We start from the raw sequence: 16,526 nt of genomic DNA, 5'->3' as shown, positions 1-16,526 counted from the left end.
TTTCTGAAAAATCGCAAAGTCTAGCATCTGTATCATCTCTGGCCACCCCTGAAGCCTTCTGTCACTGGTTATTTCAGGAGCCCTGAAAGATCATTTTAAAATGATGTGTTTCTATGTTTCCATGTTTCTATGTTCTTACTGGCTTATTAAACACTGACCTGAATGGAAGAAGGAACTGGGCTACCGATGTGGGATTTAAAAACATCTCAGCTGATTCTATTATAGGTAGAGATGTAAATCTGCAGGCTTTAGTTCTGGTCTGATAACAGCTTCCCCATTTCTCATTAATCTTACTACTACTCTAAAGGCGCCTCCCAGGCCGATTCATTTTAATTCTATGCTTGGGAAAACAGGCTGATACTCAGAGTCTATTCAATCAGCCGTCCGTCAGGGGAGCAGGGAGCCGCGGGGTTTACGTGTTACGTGCTTTAAAAGCACACCGGCCTCACGCTGTCTCTTATGTTCAGCTCTGTTCTCCCGCAAGTCCTGCTCTTGAACAGTTTTGTCCCTTAACACATATCACAGAGCTTAATCAGGGCTGGTTTTGGGGATCTGAAAAGTGTTCTGTTGAAGCAGGGATGCCAGTAAAATTATGGATAAAAACTAATTGCACCACTAAAGCATACATATTTCCTCCCACAAGCACAGAGTACATAATGTACACATTTCTTCCTACAAGCACAGAGTTCATACAGAACACATTTCCTCCTATAAGCACAGAGTTCATACAGTACACATTCCTTCTACAAGCACAGAGTTCATATAGTACACATTCCTTCTACAAGCACAGAGTTCATACAGTACACATTCCTTCTACAAGCACAGAGTTCATACAGTGCACATTTCCTCTATAAGCACAGAGTTCATACAGTGCACATTTCCTCTATAAGCACAGAGTTCATACAGTGCACATTTCCTCTATAAGCACAGAGTTCATACAGTGCACATTTCCTCTATAAGCACAGAGTTCATACAGTACACATTCCCTCTATAAGCACAGAGTTCATACAGTGCACATTCCCTCTATAAGCACAGAGTTCATACAGTACACATTTCCTCTATAAGCACAGAGTTCATACAGTGCACATTTCCCCTATAAGCACAGAGTTCATACAGTGCACATTTCTTCTATAAGCACAGAGTTCATACAGTACACTGTCAGGTTTGCAAAAACAAATACCAACCGCTGTGCCATAATAGTAATAATGCCAGGCAATGCCAAACAAAAGCACAGAGACCGCTATCATATTCTTGGTAAACTGACCTAAAAAAAATCAGAAAACTCTCCAGAGTGACTAAACTTATATCAAATAACAGAATAATCACTCAATTAATGAATTAATATCTTATTTAAACGCTTTCCACAAATGTTTTATTACAATGTTTTTTTCTCCAACGTATTTCAATAATATTAATATAAATACACAGGATGAAATCCCCTCAATACACAGTATATTCAGCAACAGTTAACAATAAGGTTGCCTGAATTGGCATGAACTAATGAACTCACTACTGAGAAGTAGTGAGTTCATTAGCTTTTGTTTTATATTTCTACACCATTAATTCTTGTTCACAACTACATTAGTTAATGTCAATTCATACTGGAATGAAAAAAAGTTTGCATTTATTAATGGTTAAATAATTAACTAATTATAAGTTTAGCCTATGTATACATATTCATGCAACTAATACATTAATTAGGAGATAACAAGTGCATTAGCTAATTAACAGTTCATGCTTACTTAATGCATTTGTATGTTAATTCATTCATATTAAAAACTACATTAGTTAATGTCAATGCATGTAAACTGTGACTGTATATTCAACACACAGCATGTTCAACTGAACTCTTAGTGGTGAAGTCCAGCAGTCCAACAGAGATTGCTCATATACTATAAGAGCTGACAAGGAACAATTTACCATATAAATGGCAAGATGCCAACCATGACATATGGTCATTTAAAACATATTCTTTTAATAAATTAGAGAAAGCAATGCAATCTTACTAATTCATGCGGGAGTGCAGCGTGGTGACTAACAGGCACGGGCTGTAGCTGAAAGGTTGCAGGTTCAGAACACAGATGCTGCACTGCCACTGTTCCCCAAGGTGCTTAATCTACATTGCTTTAGCAAAATACCCTACTATACGAATGTGTCGCATTTAAAAATGCAAGCTGTTGTGTGTAAAGACGTGTCTGTTAAGCATATAAATAATGTAATGCGTATTATTCTCCCAGATTTTCCTTGGCCCAGACAGGCTTTTGATGAAGCCACATGTGGCATCTCTGTGAGTGTAATGGAGCTAAGCAGCTTGTATGTGTAGTCACCCCCCAGAGTCACATACACAACCTTTCTAACCATAAGAGGAAAATCATCTCCCTCTGCTGAGGGCTTTGGTCTTTATCTCATCAAAGGAGGTCTTTACACCTCCCCTTGCCTCATCGACTGGATTGTATCTGTTGCACCGTGTGGGGGAGGTAGGCTGAAGTTCACATGAATATAATGCATAGGCTGTGATGGTACACAGAATGAACTCCCATTGAACTGAGGATGAATAGGGGGTTGAGGGGATATTGGGCAGGGACACAAATTTCAGCGGTAGGAGGGCGGGGTGGGGAGGTATCATTCAATATCATTTCAAATTGTGCTTTTGAACGGAGATGAGGGTAGGTTTGGGGGGAAAACAGTGTCATAAATAATTCACTATTATATGCGCAAAGTTATCAGGTCTGGGAGAGAGGGAGTCTTACGGAAGCCGTCTTTACAGACGATCCCCTTTCTCAACCCAGTGAGCTGAAGCCTGCCACACTTTACCTCCTGTTTGTAATTGCTTTGAAACATCTCTCTCCACTGCTGAGACTGAAAAAGGGCTAGTTAGGCTATATTCAAAACATTACGCTCCTTAGCAGTAAATGCAACTGCTACATTGGGGGAACGGAGAGGGGGTCTCAGTGCAAACCGACACGCTCTTCCACACACACAGTAATATGCAGATAAATAACACGCTGTGTAAAGCATAGGGGACCAGCACTTGCTAGAACATTCCATTCAAAAGTAAAGGCATACATAAACTCCTACAGTATGCAGACACATTCATATTCACAAATGCACACACTCATCTATACATCCACACGCACAGAAACAAACATACACACATTTTATTTAAGCATGACAATCTTGTCATATTATACAAATGTTGCAACACAACACATACCAAAGCTTTCATATATTCATGAAACACATATGAAAGATAAACACATTCTTCAGCATGGAAATATCACAAGGACATTACAGTATTTTAAATCCTGGCTATCTAGATGTGTATCACATTGCTAGGAGTATGACAGTAAGGACAGGTGTGCATTAATGAAATAAAATACAGGTGTAAGCTTGACAGGATTGTCTTTGATTGACAGCTCTATATGGAAAAGCGTGGTCTGTATTGGACACACAGGAAAGACTTCCCCGCTTTGGTTTTGGTTTTGAAACACTCTGGAGAGCTGGTTGACCAGTTCAGACCCACTCCTAACACGGTTTACCTGAATGACCGGTTCAGACCAGCTCCCAGCCTGACATGGTTTGACCAGCTCAAGCTATGTTTCGAAGCCACCAGCACTAGGTGGTTGACCAGCTCATACCCAGCTGGACCAGCTTATGACCAGCTCAATTTTCAAGCTGGTCAAGCTGGCATTATAGCAGGGCTGTGTGTGTTGTGCAGCCAGGCATGTGACAAACAGGCGGATGCATGATTGACAGGCGTATGTAAATGCGGCTGACCGGCTCCTGGCGCTAACGCTAACACACTCCCATTACGCGCTGGTCTGACTCCCTCTCTCACATTAATCATGTCGGCCTCCATAACAGATGCTTTCATGCTCTGTCCACTTCTTTAAATGTAAGGCTGACAACCACTCTGCGCATTAATTGAATTGGTTTAAATAGATCTAATGCACTGTGCCTGGATCTGCTCTCCTGCTCGTGGAGTGAAAGACGCGCTTTTAAAAGCGTGACCGCCTCCCTCACTTTCAAATAACACATCACCCTCACACGTGTTGGGTAGAGAGATTAGCAGAATTAATTAGACCTTTCCCAAAAGCTGAAGGTTACTGCAGTCAGAAAGTGGTATGCAGACTTTATTAATTAGGGCTAGAATGAGTGACCTCACTTTCCCCCCCCCCTCTGTGTTACCTCACAGAGAAGAGACAAGTGAGGATGAATCACAGTAATAATAATAATTTGTTATTTATAGCTGACGCTTTTATCCAAAGCGACTAACAATTGATTAGACTAAACAGGAGACAATCCCCTCTGGAGCCATATAGTCCCTGGGGCCTTGCTCAAGGGCCCAACAGTTGTTCAGATCATATCGTGGCCACACCAGAGCTTGAACCACCAACCTTCAAGGTCCCAGTCATGTACCTTAGCCACTAGGCTAAAAGCTGCCCAATAAAAGGGAATTTCAGCTTTTAAGACTCCTTTATTTATTGTGCAGACCAACTGCAGGAGACCCATATGGCTACACACTATCATCCAATAGCTATCCATTCTTTCATACACAAGAAAAGACAAGGAATAAATAAAAAGGAATTAAGGTAACATTTTAGAATTATTCTACCACCCTCTTCCCATTCACTGAACAGAAACATGTCCCCACTTACAAAATCTTTAAAAAACCCTTTAGTACATTAATCACTAATTTGTAATACGCCACCTCGATGGATAATGTTAATGAAACCTCTGAGAACATTCACAGGGTCCAGTGGACAATGGAAGAGAGATGAGAGGGAGTAGGAGAAAGGGAGCATGTGAGAGAGAATAGTCACTGAAACACCCACACAGTATTGTGTGTGTATCTGTGTGTTTATACTCTGTGTTGGGTTTGGATGCTTGTTGGGTGGGTCCCCAAGTACTCTCTGATACCTTCTTGTTCCACAGGGGTCCCAAATTGGCAGGCGCATTGAGAGGGACATTACGAGTATAGGAAAAGGTTATAACCATGGCAACGAAGAAAACCAGGGCCTGCCTATTCTAAAGGAATGTCAACACTGGATTAATTGGGTATTTCAGATAGGAGCAAATATGGCATGGACCACAAAGAACTGTCAAAGAACATTAGCTACTACTACAAATATATAACTTATAGATTTTGAAATATTGCATACGTTCCATATCCAACATGTTCAATCCACCTGACAAACTGTGCTTTTTTATGATTCTCAAAACAATGCAGTAACAACATCCGAATGGTCACCTGAACACGGCTAAAGTTATCCGTCGTCTGTGATTGGATGCTGGGTCCCTCTCTCTCTCATCGATGACAAAGCTCTGAATGCCCACGCAGACGATCTGAGCGCTAGTGTGAGACCACCTTTCTCCCATGGCTCAGTTTGGGCTCACTTTCAAACACATTACATTACATTAATGGCATTTTGGCAGACGCTCTTATCCAGAGCGACGTACAGTTGATTAGACTAAGCAGGAGACAATCCTCCCCTGGAGCAATGCAGGGTTAAGGGCTTTGCTCAAGGGCCCAACGGCTGTGCGGATCTTATTGCGGCTACACCGGGGATCGAACTGCCGACCTTGCGGGTCCCAGTCATGTACCTTAACCACTACGCTACAGGCCGCCCATGACACATGAGAGTGAAGCACGGTTACTGAATCATCTGTAGCACACATAATGACACATATACTACACATATACAGGCCGACAGATGCACAGAAACTAAATGTACATGCGTATACACATAAATACTTCAAACACACATAATACACACATAATACACATAAATTAGTCAGAGGGCAGCCTGTAGCCTAGTGGCTAAGGTGCATGACTTGGTGGTTCAAGCCCTGGTGTAGCCATGATAAGATCTGCAGAGCTGTTGGGTGCTTTAGCAAGGCCCTTAACCCCACATTGCTCCATGGGGGATTGTCCCCTGCTTAGTCTAATCAACTGTAAGTCACTTTGAATAAAAGCGTCAGTCAAATAACTATAAATAATTAACTAAAAGGACAGTATATATATGATATCATAATATAATTTATACCCACACACATACAGTAACACGCTTGCACACAGACAAGTGTATATTTTCCCTGATAAGTCATGTGTACTGTGACTACAGGCTTTGCTCTCCTCAGTCTAATGTGTCTCTTCTATCATCTCCCCTGTCTCTCCTGAATGGTCCAATCAGACCCTGAGTAGGCTCTGTCTCCCATAAAGCCCCTCTGATGGGTAGAGTGGGCACAGCTGCTGATCTCAGATCAGCAGATTCAGCTGTTTCCCGTCTAATGGAGTGTGAAACTGCCCTCAGATTGGAGTCGAACAGCTCTCAGGTCTTCAAACAGCAGGGACATGCTAAAGATATGAAATATAACAGGGCATTGATGTCATGTCCAAATAACGTGTCCTCAGGCTTGGATTGGTTTATTTTTGTTGGAAATATTGGCTTTTCCTCTTGTCATGTTGGATTTTCTTTTCTTCACCAAAGAGTGTGGAATGCAGAAGTCAGAGATCAATGTCTGGAGGTTAGAGAGTTTAGTCACGGATTCCCATTCTGATGTTTGTTCTGAAAAACAACCAAACCTCTTGACCATTTCTGCATGCCTTTATGCATTGAGTTGCTGCTATATTATTGGCTGATTAGATATTTTCATTATGATGAGCAGGTGTACAGGTCAACCTATGAAGTTCTAACTGTGTGCACTGTATCGCCACACACAGGTTCAGAGTTGTAACAACAAATTGTTACTAAGTAACAAATGTACAATGTACCTAACACTGTATTACAGTGTAATTACATAGGAATAAGGCCTGCTTAGTATAAACTGGACAGATTTTCAGTTTAACAGGTCACCTGAAGTTTCAAGAGACAGGGATAATGTAATAGATTTAAGACAGTTCTAATAGGCTTATGACAGTTGGGATACAGTTCACACAGATCCCCTTACAACTGCCAAAACCAGTAGCAAAATTCAAATGCTGCCTTGTGGACAACTGGCATATCTGCAGATTACAAGGAAGTAGTCAGAAATTGTCCATGAACAGTGGAATTCTTCTCTGTTTCCTAGTAAGGTGATATCACAGCTGGTCTTACCCCTAGTATCTCTGTCCAGAAACAGGAGGCATGCACTCTTCTCTACCTGACCCATCATAGAGCCAGAACTGCCCTGTAGAGCAAGGTCTCCATTCACATAGAGCCTTCACTCCCGGCTCCGCTTGCTTCCTTCATAACAATCATTTAAAAAAAGCCAACTGATTGCCTCAGAGCAGGAACCGGGAAAGTTTGCACAGTTCACCTGACCTGCCGGGACCAGCAGGGCTTTGTTCCTACTTCCTGTCCTGCTGGTGCCATTGATTGGACTGTTACAATCAAAACCAGGCAGTTTTGATTGTAACAGGCTCCCTGACAAACAGGAAAAGTAGACATAGACTGCATGGAAGTTTACATCGAAGTTAATGTACATGTCACGGTATGCGGTCCATTTGTTACCGAGTGAGGCTTAGGCACGAGACAGAGCAGAGCTTCTGAACCCTGGTCTGGGAGAGTCCCAGGGAGAGCAATTAATGACAAATTAAAGCCTCCGTTTACACAGTAAACTGGCCTCACATAGTCAGAATTGGTAGGTAATAAAAAACTTTGAAAACCTGTAGATCCACTGGAACCAGGGGTGATTGAATGTGTAGATAACAATCAAAATGGATGCTCAGTGCGCTAACAATCAATGGCTACCTACTACTAGGTGCTCAGTGCTCAGTGTAGCATGCATAAATGCATATTGATTTGGGTCTGAGGGCAGTGATGTATTATAAAAGAGGTTCCCAAACATCATCCTGAGGACCCCCTGTAGATTCTCATTGTTGTTACAATCACAACTGCAACCCTAGAACCTGTGTACCAAGCAGTTATTATTCTGTGATGATTTAGTGATGATTTACTATCTTAAGGTCATATTATGTCCCAAGAATCTCATGCATCCTATTAAAAAAAGAAATGTTCCTCTTGATATTCCAGGACTTTAAATCTGTCAAATTAATGTGTGATTTTTCTGTAATGCGCAATATGACAAATGATTAATTTGGAAAGAGGTTGCATTTTAATGTATTGATGTGACAGATGAAAGCAATGGGGTCCAACGTTCAAAGACAAAGCAATTGGCTGGGAGCCAAGACTCCATTGTGTTGAGATAAGTAAGGAAGAGCTGAAACATGTTTCAAAAGCCTTAATCGATCAAACGATTGGCTGCAACCCAAAACCAGCACCCAGGAGAGAGACAGGGCCAAGTTTGGAACCCTGCATGGTAAAATGTTAAATAAACTCTTAGAAAGTACATATAGTCCCAGTTGAACTCATATGTACTCTGTTAGAGTTTCATTAACACAGAACATTTGACAGTGTGGGGTTCAATGGTATGGACAGGCCCAACTTAAGGCACCACCCCAGTTGTAAATTGAACAGGAAGCACTCTCAGAAAATGGTTCTTTAGCTTGTCTCCATAGAGGGACCCTTTTGAGTTTTTTTATGAAACCTCTATTATAGGTGTGAAGCTAGAAAGCACCCAGACAAATAACCATTTTCCCTGATGAAGGACCCTTGGGTTCTTCTATTGGATCACAGGATTCATTTTGTAACCATTTTTTCAGGCCAACAGAATGGAGAGATGTGGGCATGTTTGCAGGTGAAATGATTTAGGCTTTACAATACCTGACCTCTCAGACCTTGGCAGCCTTGTTAATGCAAATATTTAATCGGCCAATCTTGTGGCAGCAACTAAATGCATAAAAGCATGCAGATGTGGTCAAGAGGTTCAGTTGTTTTTCAGACCAAATGCCAGAATGGGGAAGAAATGTGATTTAAGTGACCTTGACCGTGGAATGATTGTTGGTGCCAGACAGGGTGGTGTGAGTATCTCAGAAACTGCTGTTCTCCTGGGACTTTCACACACAGAGAATGGCGTGAAAAGCAAAAATCCAGAGAGCAGAAATGCATTGTTAATCAGAAAGGTCAGAGGAGAAGACCAGACCGGTCAAAGCTGACAGGAAGGTGACAGTAACGCAAATAACCACACATTACAACAATGGTATGCAGACAACGCGTCAAACCTCAAAGTGGATAGGCTACAGTGGCAGAAGATCTTAAAAGTCTAATAAATACCTAATAAAGTGCTCATTGAGTGTACATATATGCTGCCTTACCACAAGCATTTTATATTTGCATTTTTTTCGTCTGCGAATATGTACAGTCCTTCTTTGTATTTTAGTATTTTTTACATTATTTATTGTCTCTGCTGTGTATCAAGAACACAAATGTCATGTTTCTAACACAGCTAATGATAATACGCCCATTTTTCACGAATCCTTCGACCCCTTCTTGAACCCTCTATCCCCTTCACAGCCAGGTAATGATGATACGGAAGTAGAACAGTTAGAGGCATATTTTTATTGCATTAAAACTGGAGTGATGGCATACAAATGAATATCTACCTTCAATTAAAGCAAGATGCTTATCCGTAACGAGCACTTGATATTCATTTTTAATTGGATCATTTTTAATCTTCACGGCAAGGTTAAATAACCGAAAGTGCCTTTTCGGAAGAGAGTAATAGTAATTTCAGTGTAATTCAAAGGCGTTATGAGCGCTCCTTTTGATGGGGGGAGAGAGATGCTCGTTGGCAACTCTGGCTCGCAATGTCCTTCAAGAAAATGAATAAATAAATAAATATATAAAATTCTTAAGTGCCGCCAAACCGCACGTCCCACCCCCCCCCCCCCTTTGCGAAAATCACCCAGGTAACCAATATTAAAGGAAATAGAATGGAGGCTTTTAAACGCCAGTGACTGGTTACAAGTTAAATTGCTGATGAATGGATGGGTTTTGAAGCATGTTTTGTGCGTGCTATTTTAAGTGTCGACAAAAGCAAAATCAAACTGTGCTTTTCTTCAGGAGAAGCAGGGAAATTACTGTTGCCAAGACAGCACAGATAATTGATTGTGACCAGTGGTGGACAGGGGATGGAAGCAGCTCTGCCCCGTGAATAGCACTCAGTTCAGCAAACAGAGCAATGCACAAGACCAGTGTAACACACATGACAGATTTATACAGCGGGGAACTGAAAGTGTATATGTACAGTGGGGAACTGTAGTGTAAATGTACAGAGGGGAACTGTAGTGTATATGCACAGTGGGGAACTGTAAGTGTAAATGTACAGTGGGGAACTGTAAGTGTAAATGTACAGTGGGGAACTGTAAGTGTATATGTACAGTGGGGAACTGTAAGTGTATATGTACAGTGGGGAACTGTAAGTGTATATGTACAGTGGGGAACTGTAACTGTATATGTACAGTGGGGAACTGTAACTGTATATCTACAGTGGGGAACTGTAGTGTATATGTACAGTGGAGAACTGTAAATGTATATGAATATTTGGGAACTTACTGAGGCCATTTGTCTCACCTGTGTGTGCCTCAAGGGCAGTATCCCCGATGCTGCTTACTCTGACCCAAGCCCGAAACCTCCACCCAAAACCTCCGCTGAGCTTACGATAGTTCCCCCCATCTATATTCAACAGCTCCCCCACCCCGAGGGACTGCTCAGCTCATTACGACGGCAGACTCTGCTAATCGCCACCTCCTCGTCTCCTTCCTACCTGATTAGCGCCAGCCTCGATGCTCATTGGCTACGGAGAGTTTTGGCTTTTGGCTCTCCCTGCAGAGGTGGAGCGGGGTCTATCGGTTCCATCTCAGGGTTCAGTTACAGACTCCTGGGCACACATGCAGGACCGACCCCTCTATTACCCCCCAGAATGAAATTACCTGGAAAAAAATGCTCCCCCAATCCAACCGGAGCATTTAATCCCCCATCTCCCTGTGGCAGCCGTCTGATGTGTCTGTGGAGAGAGAGTTTTTATTTGGTGATAAGCGATTAGCAGGGTTATATTCAAATCCTTCCCTTTGGCCCTTCTCCCGGTATCAGTGAGCCCATTAACAGGAAGGGCATCTGAACTGGATAACGTGGACACTGTGGGCATGTGAGATGGTGGCTCTGCCTTCCCCCAGATATTTTACTGAGAGAGAGAGACAGATGACTGCAAACAATTAAAGGCAAGATGTGGGCACTTCAACATGGAAGATGTTGAACAGTTCACTGCTCATTCCCAAGGGCAGCTCGCATTCTATAGACTACATTGTTGTTCTTCTTATTCTTTTTCTTATTATTATTATTATTATTATTATTATTATTATTATTATTATTATGATTAAAATAAGACTGATTTTCTATCGTTTCACTGTATTTCAGTTTTTTTCCACACACTATGCAATGATAGCATGATTGAAACCAGAAGGCAGAAGGAAATCAGCATACAGGTTGCTCTGAGCAAGGCGTAATCCTTTCTGAAATGTCAGCCAATTTCAGAAATAAAACCTAAACAAAATAAATCATTTCTGCTCCAAAGCCCTCTTTATTATTATTATTACATTCATTTTCCGGTGAACAGTCGTTGAAAGTTTTCACTGGTGTATTTCTGATGGTTTATGGAGTCAGCAGCTGTGGAGTACCCCTCTCATTTTTGTAGTGATTAAGTGCAAAAGACACATGAAGACTAAACTGAAGTCAGTGTCATGTTCGTGGAACCAGCTTGAGATAATGCATGCTTTGCGACATGGCTCTATCTATAGATAGATTGTATTTATATAGCGCTTTTCTGGACACTCAAAGTGCATTACAGTGATGGGGGAGGAGACTCGCCTCAACCACTACCAATGTGCAGCACCCACCTGGGTAATGCACAGCTGCCATTTTGCACCAGAACGCTTACCATTACATTACATTACATTAATGGCATTTGGCAGACGCTCTTATCCAGAGCGACGTACATTTGATTAGACTAAGCAGGAGACAATCTTCCCCAAGAGCAATCCAGGGTTAAGGGCCTTGCTCAAGGGCCCAACAGCTGAGCGGATCTTATTGTGGCTACACTGGGGATCGAACCACCGACCTTGCGTGTCCCAGTCATGTACCTTAGCCACTACGCTACAGGCCGCCCACACACTAGCTGAGGTGAAGAGGACACAGGGGAAACTCACACTCTTTGTGAAGAGCGTTGTGAGATCTTTCATGGCCAGAGTGAATCAGGACCTCAGTTTAACTTCTGATCCCAAAGACGGCACCTCGGACAGCACAGTGTCCCTATCACTTTTTCTTCTTTTTTTGAGTGTCATAGTAATTCATGATGGGATGTAAGATTTAAGGACACAGGGACATACTGTACATGGACATGACAGGCATCCCACATGGGGCAGACACATTGTCAGGGTGTCCCAGCTAATACAGGGATTTGGTCAGGTCATCTGGGCCAGTTCGGCCAGGGGACCCATTGTGTGGCAGGCCAATGCCCTGGGACACAGGAAACTGAAGGGGCAGAGAGGATGAATGCATTTGTAGGGGGAGTTGGGGGTGGGAAATATTTGCCACAGATGGAAAGGTGGTCTGGTCTCCCCCATCTCCCACTTATACAATTTCACTGAGTGAAAATGTATTTTTTCCCACATTGTAATTGCTTTTCTCAAGTATTATTGCAACACTCCTTCATGACATGCTATTCATTGAAACCCTTCATCTGTAATTCTCAAATGGTAATGAGGCTCTTTGTATTCACAAAAAACATGTGATCCACTAGTGGCCAATGGTGAGAAAGGAGAGTTATAACACCACTTATTCCAATTTCTGCTGTAACTAAGGTTCTGTTCATTGTCTCAAACCATAAATTCACATATTCATTATATTTTTCATTTTTCCACACATATGTAATGTGCTTAAAGTCACTGTTTGAAGCAATGATTCTAAACAGCAGTAGGACACATTTGAATTTAAATATGCAGTTTCAAGATATTTTTTCCAAGAAGAAAATCAGGAAATAGAACGGAGGGCGTTTCACAGCATCAGAGAAAACCCAAGATATTGACAGGAGCAGCAATTAACTGTATTTTTGATCTTCCACCCATCCACCCTGCTTATTAATGTTCTTTAAAACTTTGTTTCTCATTCTATCTTCCATGCTGTAGCACTGTTACTGCAGTAACTTTTCTGCAGTCCCTGGGCAGGTGGGAACAGTATGACAGCAATGCTAAGAAGCACAAATATATGCATGAAAAAATGGACAGATACATAAATAAATGAACAAGACGGAACCTGGCCAGTCCCGTGTCATCTTCTGAAAGGTTTTGCATTGAGGCTCTAAAGTAAAGACAAGGATTTTAATCGAATAAATACACGCATGAAAACTGACGGTTAAAAACACACTCTACTCTCAGACCCTGCACTCGGGTGGACAGTTTGAACCCATGTCCTGGGGCAACCATTCTGGGGCTTGGCATGTTTACGTTTGGCAGGTAACTGCTTGTGCCTGTCGCCTGTCATGTAAAAGTCACAGGTAGTCCACACCACAGGTGCAGAATGCATACAGGACAATGTTCAGTGTTAAATCAACTGTTACAGATGATTTAAGTACGTATAGTCCCGGTTTGACTAATATGAACTGTATAGTTTAATTAACACTGGACATTTTACAGGGATAGTCTGAAACGACACATCTGTGAGTGTCAAAGTTAAAAACTGGGGTGCACAACATGGACAGGTCTGTTTAGGGATTTCATGGATATCACCTAATTACCTCAATTATTATTTAACCTGAGATTCTTAGTAGTCATAATCTACACAGAAGCTGTATCTGCTTGCAGTCTTGAGGAATTGTTTACCCAGCTATAAAATTCAGTGATGCCAGCTTGACCAGCTGGGTATGAGCTGGTCAACCAGCTAGTGCTGGTAGCTTGTCTTTGCTGGGAGCAACGCAGCACTAGCTCAAAACAGCTTGAGTTGGTCAAACCATGTCGAGCTGGGAGCTGGTCTGAACTGGTGTACCAGCTATGAGTTACCTAACCCTAACCCTAGTTTCAGCTGTTTTTTTTCCAGAAGGGTACGGCGGTCCATTTTAGCGCAGAACGAACCAGCACTGTAGTATACAGTCATTAAGAAAATTGATCTAAAATAAGGGCTTGGAACAGAAACTGGAACACAGACGGGCCATTTAAGAGCTGCACTATGAGCCTAAATCCCCACCACCACGGACATTCCCCATTTCCACCAGACGACTCTGGTGTCCTGCCACTTCTTTTTTAACAGGAGATTACTGCCACGTTGTGTCGGTTCCACTTCGATTGGCGGACACTGTACGACCACCGCTTCGCTTTCAGATACAAACAATGAAGCGGGGCAGGGATCAATGACAAGATGGGGGGGGGGGGGGGGGGCACGGGGGGAACAATATGCGCCAGTGTTAGAAACATTAAGGAGAGAACTACGATCTATATGTGAGTTAGCCAGAGGGACTGTCTCGTCCTGCTGACTGTTTGTCTCACGGCCCTCAAAGCCCCCCCATAGCACAGCGTAGCACTCACGCCGAGTGAGTGGGTCTTTTCAGAGGAAGAGCACAAATGTACTGCGCACAAAGGTAAGACCCCGTTGATATAGCAGATAAGCGCTGCCGTTGAACCACTGTGAGTATTTATTGGTACTGACAAGGTCAGGGCAGCGGTTTCACTGTGTCGATCAGAACAAGAGAGGAAGAGAAAGGAGAGAGACAGGGAGAGGGAGAGGGAAGAATAGGAGAAAGACAGAGGGAGAGTGAGTACGAGAACAGAAAGACCTGAGATGAGGAGGGCGAAAGGCTGGAGAGGAGAAGTTGATTGACAGGTACATTAAGATAATGCTACAGGGAATCTAGCCTGAGTCAGACCTGATTTGCCCAGCTGGAAACTAATATAGAACAGAGAGGAGCTGGGGCACTCTCTATATATAAATACTCATGCAAAGGTTTAGTCTATAAGGCACATAGACCCACACATGCACATACACACCCAGACTAACACACACACAAGGACACACATACACACACAATGCATGAACACAGAGGCACTTGCACTTGTATCACCAGTGCGATCACACACACACACACAAACACACTCACTCACACGCACACACACACATGCACACACACACTCACGCACACACACAGGGATACAGATACAGGTTATGTCTCAAAAGGAAGGCAGATGCCTGCATCATTAGAAGTGAGCTCCTGCAAAGATACAGTAACTTCCTTCAAAAGGAAGCTCAAAAGGCAATGAAAGACAGGATGTTTTCACAGGAAAGCTAACTTGCTAGTTCACAGAAAGCTCACAGAGGCGTAAAAGCATTACATACATTATTCCAGTGTATTAAAAAAGCATGGCAAATTCACTGTATACTTACAAACAAGTCCTTCCACTGCCATTGCAACGTCCATCAGCCATCATTATTTTAACAGAAGTGAGAAGCCTGAGGTAATCGCAAAGACCTACGGATATCCTACCAGGTGACACATAGATTGGATGCCGACTTCCAATTTAAGCAATAAAAAAACGTGTCCTTCGAATGCTGCATTCTAAGACAGCTGGCTTTGTATTGGGATGCTGTCTCTGCGAAGGCGGGCGATTGTGTTAATGGAGGACGAATTTCCCGCCTCAGGAGAGAGCTAGAAGAGTTGTGTTTAAAGTTAATTCTCTGAGGATTATCTGCAGCTTTAAGCAGCTTAACCAGACAGAGGAAATTATCACTATTAGCCAGGGACTCAAAAGCATGTCTCCTAACCTAACACGCATCTCAGCGTGTGTGTGCAAGCTTGCGTATGGGAGAATGTGTGTCTTTGAGTTAGAGAAAGAAATCATGTGTAAACCAACATGGGAGAGAGTGGGGGGTGGGAAAAGAGGTTTATCTATTGTAGTGGTACCACAGACTAGAGTGCCATCCTTACATTACTAGATACAATGAATGAGGGAGAGAGAGCGAGGTAGAGAGGAAGAGAGAATGGTATGAATAACAGGAGAGAAGAAAGATGTCAACATGAGAGCATCATGTTCAGTTTTTCTTCCGTCGCTGACATTCTCACCCCCACCAGAGCAGACCCCAAAAAGCTCCTCTCTCGAATGTCACAGACTGCTCTCATTAGCACACAGGAAGTGTCACCACGGCGACAGCTCCTCAGCACGAGAGGGCAACACAGGAAGTAAACACGATACACCGATCCAAGGAGATCCACGCTGAGCGAACCGCACGCCAGATTGAAATGAACCCATGCCGACTATTTTATGTTTATGCTTTAAATATTTATATGTATGGTTGCTATTACTTTTGCAGTTACTATTATTATTATGATTAATTATTAAAAATGTTGTATATTTATTTACAAATATCAAATAAAGCATTCAAAAAGAGAGTGAGGGCGAGAGCAAAAGCAAGAGCAATGGACACTGTGACACTGGTGAAGTGGAGACAGAGATGCACTTCCTCCTCCACTGTGAAAAAATATACAGAATTGAAAGAAAAGTATTTTTAAAAATGGATATATACAGTAAAGAAATGATTGACATAAACAGATACTGTCTTCGGTCTTACTGAGGGAGGGACACACGGCACCACTTGCCATGCAGT

The sequence above is a fragment of the Conger conger genome, chromosome 6 (genome assembly GCF_963514075.1).
Source record: "Conger conger chromosome 6, fConCon1.1, whole genome shotgun sequence".
Taxonomy (NCBI): Eukaryota; Metazoa; Chordata; class Actinopteri; order Anguilliformes; family Congridae; genus Conger; species Conger conger.
The sequence above is the reverse complement of the archived record's forward strand: the minus strand, read 5'-3'. Positions refer to the sequence as shown.